This window comes from Nestor notabilis, unplaced genomic scaffold, assembly GCF_000696875.1.
Source record: "Nestor notabilis isolate BGI_N333 unplaced genomic scaffold, ASM69687v1 scaffold10609, whole genome shotgun sequence".
In the NCBI taxonomy this organism is placed as follows: domain Eukaryota; kingdom Metazoa; phylum Chordata; class Aves; order Psittaciformes; family Psittacidae; genus Nestor; species Nestor notabilis.
The window spans coordinates 61,476-68,776 of record NW_009944200.1 but is presented as its reverse complement, the minus strand read 5'-3'; positions in this window follow the sequence as shown (position 1 = coordinate 68,776).

Here is a 7,301-nt window from a genome sequence, read left to right as displayed (position 1 = left end):
TGGGAGGATGAGATCAAAGGATATGAAGGGAGTTGGCAGAGGGGTGTTTCTTGATGGAGAGAAGATGAGAACCTTTTACATCAAAGAGAAAGGCAAGATGTATAGAAAGATGAGGACCAGATGATACTAATATATCTATCAGTTTCCTTTCTTGGAATATTCGCAGCTCTCTTGAGAATTCCTTAAAAGGATTGGGAAATAGTTAGGTTTTTCTCCTGCATCATGTGAGCAGAACAGATCTTCTTTGTGAATGTGAATAAAGAAATTAATGAACAGCCCAGAGAGTGCTGTTACCTTAGAGTGATTAAGAGATAGCAGGAGTCAGAATGTGACTTACAGTTAGTTTTGACTCTGTATCTTCTCATGCAGGCTCATTTTCAACTATACCTTATGCATTTAGAAAGCTTGGATTTATCTTACCTGACTCTAGTAACTCAGCAAAGTAAAGGAAGGAATCAAGTGGTCCTCAACTGCTTAGTTAATAAACAGAAACAGGTGAATTGTGTTGCCTTCTGTGCTGCTTTGCCTTCTCCATGCCAGCTGTAGCAGAAGACTGAGAGCCATGGCTGCTAATATTAAGTGCCTCAGTTATGAGGTTAAGGTTAAGTGGATGAACTTTGACTAAGGAAATGCTAGTCTTTTTTTTTTTTTTGTTGACTGAAAAGAATTGAATGACTTCTCACTTTATACTAAAACAACACTCAGTTGTGTAGGGACCAGAGACCTATTTGATCAAAGCCTTTGTCACAAAATGGTGTGAATGTTAAAAATAAAAGCTGGTAGAAAAATCCAATAGCATACATCTACAAGGTTCCCTCACTACTGCTTAAATGGAGGAATAAAATCTGGATGGGTTAGGGAATGTGGAATAAAATCAGGATGCAGACTAACCTAAGTGTTTTCAGACACCACCAGGATAAATCTTTGGAAGTTTCTCTCGCAAAAGTTAGAATTATGACCACGCTGGCCTTATTAGTGTATTAAAGAACTTTTACGAGCATTCTATGTTGCCTTCAGTGAAGCTTTCCATCTCATACACCTCTTCTTTCCATGTTACTTTTCCCTTTACTTGTGTAATGCTGAATGGTGGTGAAGCAACACTAGCTGTAATCCACTGCAGTTGTTTCTTAACTGACTCACTAAAAGCAACCATATGTTGAAGTCCTGGTGCATAATTTTTCAGCACAGTATTATATTTATTTCTCTTTTAAACACAGTAATAGACATATCATCTGGTTTTAGCAACTTCCAGCTTGGAGGAAGTAGGCCAGGAACATGGGAGTATTAAAGAATAACAAAGGAATCCATGCTAAATTGCTAATTACCTGGCACCATATTTGCTTTCAGCTTATATAAAATGTGATCTTATTTCCAAGTAATTCATAATGCCTCAGGCGAACAAGCTAGCCCTGTAATACTTTGGCATAATTGAAATTGATGAAGTGGAAGACTGGAGATGTTTATTTCAGAATAACAGTGTTAAAATAAAATGCCGAAAGACAGAGAAAAACACCAGAGATCTTGAAAGGAGTTGTCCTGGGTTCAGCTACAGCAGTCATTTTTTCTCCTTCTTAGTAGCTGGTGCAGTGCTGTGTTTTTGACTTTCAGTCTGGGAACAACGCTGATAACACCGATGTTTTTAGTTGTTGCTCAGTAATGTTTACTCTGACCAAGGACTTTCTCAGTCTCACGCTCTGCCAGAGCGGAGGGGAAGCCAGGAGGAAACAGAGGCAGGACACCTGACCCAAACTGGCCAAAGGGCTATTCCATACCACAGCACGTCATGCCCAGGATAGAAACTGGGGGGAGGTACCCGGAAGGCCCACATCGCTGCTCGGGTCGGGCTGGGTATCGGTCGGCAGGTGGTGAGCGGTTGTGTCCTTTTCCCTTGTTATTCCTCTTATCATTATTACTGGTAGCAGTAGTGGTTTGTATTATACCTTAGTTACTGGAGAGCTGTTATCTCAACTCGTGGGAGTTACATTCCTTCGATTCTCCTCCCCATCCCTCCGGGAGCGGGGGGAGGAAGGAAAAGGCGGGGAGTGAGCGAGCAGCTGCGTGGGTCCAAGTTGCCGGCTGGGCTTGAACCACGACAGGAGTAAAGAAAAGAAGAGCATAATGGTCCAGAATAATCACAATCATAAATATTGTAGCAAACAATTTAATTTTATTTTAAATTACACCTAAGAAATAAGTTAACCAACAAACCTGTGACTGTTAAATTTCTTGGTTTGAATGCATATCCAGCTATCATATATGTCTTTACAAAAGCACATTTTTCTTTGCACTGGAAGACATTAGCTTGCTAAATCTAAGTTAGCCCCAAAACATTAAAACTCAGCAGAGCAAACTCTGTCCTCAGGTACATGTCTGAACATCTTTTCAAGAAAGCTCACACAGTAAGAAAAGGTTTCAGAATTATAAATATTTTCTTGCTGCTTTTCTGGTGAGTCTTCCTTTTCAAATGCTGTGTTGATGCTGATGTGAGCTATATAATGCACGTTACAATACTGAATTTGGCTTCTTGTCAGAGTGTCCATGTTCTTAGCAAGAGATAATTTTTAAAAAATATGCTTTTTCCCCAGAATCTGAAATAACTGAAGATAGTAATTCTCCAGCTTTTATGTGTTAAGAATACAGTATTTGCATGTCAAGGACCCACTGAGCAGTTGCTTATCTCCTGCAACAACTTGGGGAGTCAAGACAACTGCAAACCACTGACATTCATTTGAGACTCCTTGGTTTACCTGTTTTCTTTCTTTTAGTGGTGACAACAATCCCCTGGGGCAAGGTCAGTCCAGGTCATGAAGGGAAGACAGAGCACAGTGAAGAAGCTGGGATGCTAACCTACAGCTGCAGCAAAGGTTGGCTGGCAGGTACCAGGTAACTGACCAGTGCTAATGGGGAGACAACTGGCTCATGGAAGCTGCAGTGCTGTACAGATTTGTGTAGTCTAGTATGTCATTTCATTTTCTTCTCCATCCTGTCTTTCAGTCAATCAACAGTGGCCCAGGTGCATAGTTTTGATAGCATCCTTTACAAAACTTTTCTGTAGGTCACTGACCAATTTTCCACAGGCAATCACAGTAAAAGTATCATAGCTCCTGCACTAGTTATTCAGGTCACTTGTGTAAAGTGTTGCCTCCCACTACTTTGCATCATACAAAGCAAAACTTCCCCTAACAAAGTTTCCTGAAAGAGGACAAACAGTCCTCTGTATCTTCCTTTTGGATATCTTATGGCACAGAAGAACAAAAGGGGGAGTACAGGACAGGCCTCTAGGCAGAGGCAGGAGGAGGGAGGACAGTGATCTTTCTCCCCTTTGTTCCTGCATTTATCAGCTTGCAAAAGTTATCTACAGGCTACGCTTCCCATCCCATAGCTCACCAATGCATTAGTCACTATAGGAAACAAACATGGAAGATTTAATAGTTCTCCTTAAAAGATATCCCTGTATCTAAAATTAAATGGGATGGAGGGTCAGAAGAGGGAAAGGGTAAGACAGAAGTATTTCTTACCGCTGCCTCTCTCCTGTTACATCCTCTGAAGGAGTGTGGGAGAAACTCTCCAAATCATCTAGCTTTCTGCCTCCACAGCTGATTTCTTTGACAAGAAGAGAAGCCAAAACTTCTTTGTATTGTGTATTATTATATTGTTGTAAGAGAGATGACATTCAGGAAAGCTAGGACAGCTTGTAATCCAAGATACTTATATGTTTTTATATGTGACTTCAATGATTAGGGTTAAACAAACCCATAAAAGGAGTGTTGGCCAAACCCACAGGCTCCATTCAACAGTACCAGTACTTCAGCATTTGAATGGGAGTTTCATGCATGAGTTAATGAACACTCTAATCTTAAGATTTAATAAAGGAAAAATTCTTCAGAAATCTGCTCATATGGGAATTGATGAGAGGCAATTTGCTGAATGAGTACTGAAAGCCACACATTTTCTAGCACAGAACAGAATCCTTTCCATTTTTTTTTCTGTCAGTGATGTGCAGTTAGTAAATAATACATAGAGAAGAACCAGGGTTATGTTTAAAATGGCACCCTGATATAAAATAGAGCTATCAAGCTGGATTGCTGAGGTTGGCAGGGGGAGGGCATTACCAGAAAGAAGTATGTGCTTGTTGAAAAGCTGGAAGACTGTTTGTGACAAAAAGGAGAAAAATTAGCAGTTGTGTAAAAGAGCATTGATGCTGTGAAATTAATTGTTTAGATTCACCACAATTGCAGGCTCTTGTATGGTCGTTACTTTCAACTGTGACAGATGAGGATAATGCTACAGTTGAGACCTTGGAGTTTTATTATACCTGATGCTGTGTAATGGGATGAATTTTTGGCCCCAGCAGTATGGGGGTTTTGTATACAATTTGCTTAGCTGTAACTAAAGACTCAGCAATAAAAAAATAACTATTCTGTCATAATAATGCAAATGACATCTGTATGCCCCTAGATCATTTCACCTCTATGTCTATTTTTAGTCCTACTGAAGTTGATATTGACTGGAAAAAAAGAACAAAAGTAGTTATTCACCTTGGTGTATAATACTGTATTTGTAGTGAAATGGCCATGTGGATAGGTACCCAGTGGACTGCTGGCAGAACAAGAGGGCTGTCACACACACAGCTATGGGGACATGCCAATATTCTTCCTTTAAAGACATTCCCTTTTGGTGAGGATTGAGAAAGCCACAAGCACCTGCTACTCCTGCATTACTTAACTTATAATTTAACTAATTGTAAAAAAATTCTTACTTGTGGTATCTAAACCATTGATATTCAATTAGTTCACCCTTGGTTTGGAGGACTCAGACAGTACTACAGCTGCTGGAGCCACGTTTTAATCTTCCTTTTTCTTCAAAGTAGAATTCAGACAACTTTTTCAAGACCTGTGTAATTGATATTCTCCTCCATCCTGTTAGCCAGGTCAAGTTCCTTTGCATTACATCCTCCACCAAAGCTCAAAGCTGATAAGGTAAATTTTAAGTGCTCAGATATTTTGTTCACACTTTTTAAACAAATGTAAAAGAAACTATTAATTTAAAACTCATGTTGGAATACAAGATATTTTCAAGCATTCTTCAGGCAGATAGAGTCCTAACTCACACACTGGGGAGGATTTAAGGACTATTGAGGGGCCTGAAAATATCCTTAGCTCTCACTTTCCCCTTTTCCTGCATATTCCTAAGATACAAACAATGATATGGGATGACAGTGTCTATCACTCATGTCTCATTTTAGAAAAAATATTCTGTCCAGTGTGTAGGTTTTACATGAGCAGAATCACAGTTTCTCTTTAAAGCTGAGATGTCCTGAGTGGATTTAATTGAAATGAATTAAAAAAAAAAGGTTTTTTTCTTGGTTTATATCAAGCTTCTCCAAGTTTTCCACCAAAGTGCCTACTTATAAAGGCTAAAGAAAGTTGTGGCAAATTTCTGAATAAATTAAACAAGGGGATGTTGAACTTTTTTGGAGGTTATGAGTTAGACAAGCACCAGGATTGGTCCAAACACAATAATAATTTAATGACATTGTATTACCTGTGATGAATTACAGCTTCCATTCCCCACCCTTTGACAGTGCAGGGCAAGACTTCTCCCAGGAATCTTTGGAGTCATCGGTGGATCAGAGCTTGCAGATAATGCTCCAAATTCAAAGTTTTCCAGTATTTACCAAACTGACAATTTCTATGGTACTAGAAAAACTCTAATAGTATATTACAATGAAATGAGAATCTTCTCCTGAGACTATCACTTTTCACATTTGATTATTCATGCTGCAAAATAAACTTCAAGAGAAATGAATAAGCAAAAGGTGAGGTCACTTTCCATCAGCTGTAAATACCTGTCTCCTGAGAGCAATACGATGTGAAGGAGCTCCGCAGTTTGAAAACACAAACAGCTTTTCTTTCAAAGGGTCTTAATTCTTATCTGATTTTTAAAGAAAACATTGCTTTTTTTTTTACACAGTGGCACAGAATGAAAAATTAAACAGTTTTTTTAGACCTTGTTTGCTTTACTTGATATTTTATTTAATAGGAAAATGTGATTGGATTTTAGTGTTTTCAGGGGTGGTCTGAAATTTTGTTATTACCAAGTCTATTTTTCTCATATTTCTGAACTATAAACATCTGAATATTTTTATTTGCAATAGGAGAATAGAAGCTGAGATCATTATTCCTTCAAAATAAGAAGGTGGCTTTACTCACTTACTATACAGATACGGTGAGTAGCATTAGCATGACACTGAATGCAATGCAACAGTGTTGTATATAACACCATATTTTATTAAAAGAAAGAAGAAAAAGCTTGACATTCTATGAAACAGCAAGTTAAAAAGGAGCTTGGGAACACTGGTGTCTGACAGCTTATGCATCCAATTACTGATATGCCACCTGAAATACGCAGGAATAAAGTAATGAGATGGCAGTTTCTGTAACAAAGGGTAACGTTGTCTTCTTACATCTGGATCACCAGTTTCATGCTATGTATAAATCTACATTTTCCTGTTAACTCTTTATGCTCACACAGATCACCAGACCAAAATCCTGCAGTAATACAGGTGCAATGAAATTAACAAGTACTAATGACCACTCTTAGAGCTATACAGGACCTTATTATGGTAGTGATATTGCCTTCACAGAAATACATTACTATAAAGTTTCTGATCTGAAACTAGGACTATAATTTGACCCAAAAAATTAAATTGAGAGAAAGAGTCACTTTTCTGTTTTTGCTGCTTTAGAAGCCTCATTTCTTCAAGTCACATCAGCTATTTGTGTTGGATTTCCCTAGAAACTTGCTTAGTTTTCAGTTGCTTTTCTCAAATTTAAAATAGGACAGGTGAAACATTTAAAAGCAATGAAACACCAGCAATTCAATTCAAACATAAACTGAATTTTTCCAGGAGAAACATTTTATTCATGCGTAATGAAGTTTGAAGCTGTCCAGTTCCAGTCAGAATTTCAAATTGAAAGGCCCATCCACTGCAGAGAAAGATGTCTTCATGGGCCAAATCTTTTTTTCTTGTTTGTGGGACACCATGCTCACCCACGTTCCCCAAAAGTGCTTAAATAGATTTAGATACATTACCAGCTAAGGTGCCTGACAATGAAGAAAGAAGTGTCCTAAAGTGGATTGCCTCCTTTTATGGCTTTGCATTTTCTACTTAGTCAAACCCCAGACCGTCAGCTGTATTGTGACATTCATTTAAGAATGCAAGACAAGCAGACAATAGGAGGTGAGAGTGAACTGAAAGGCTATGGTCACAGCACCACGTGGAAGACCTCTGGGCTAAG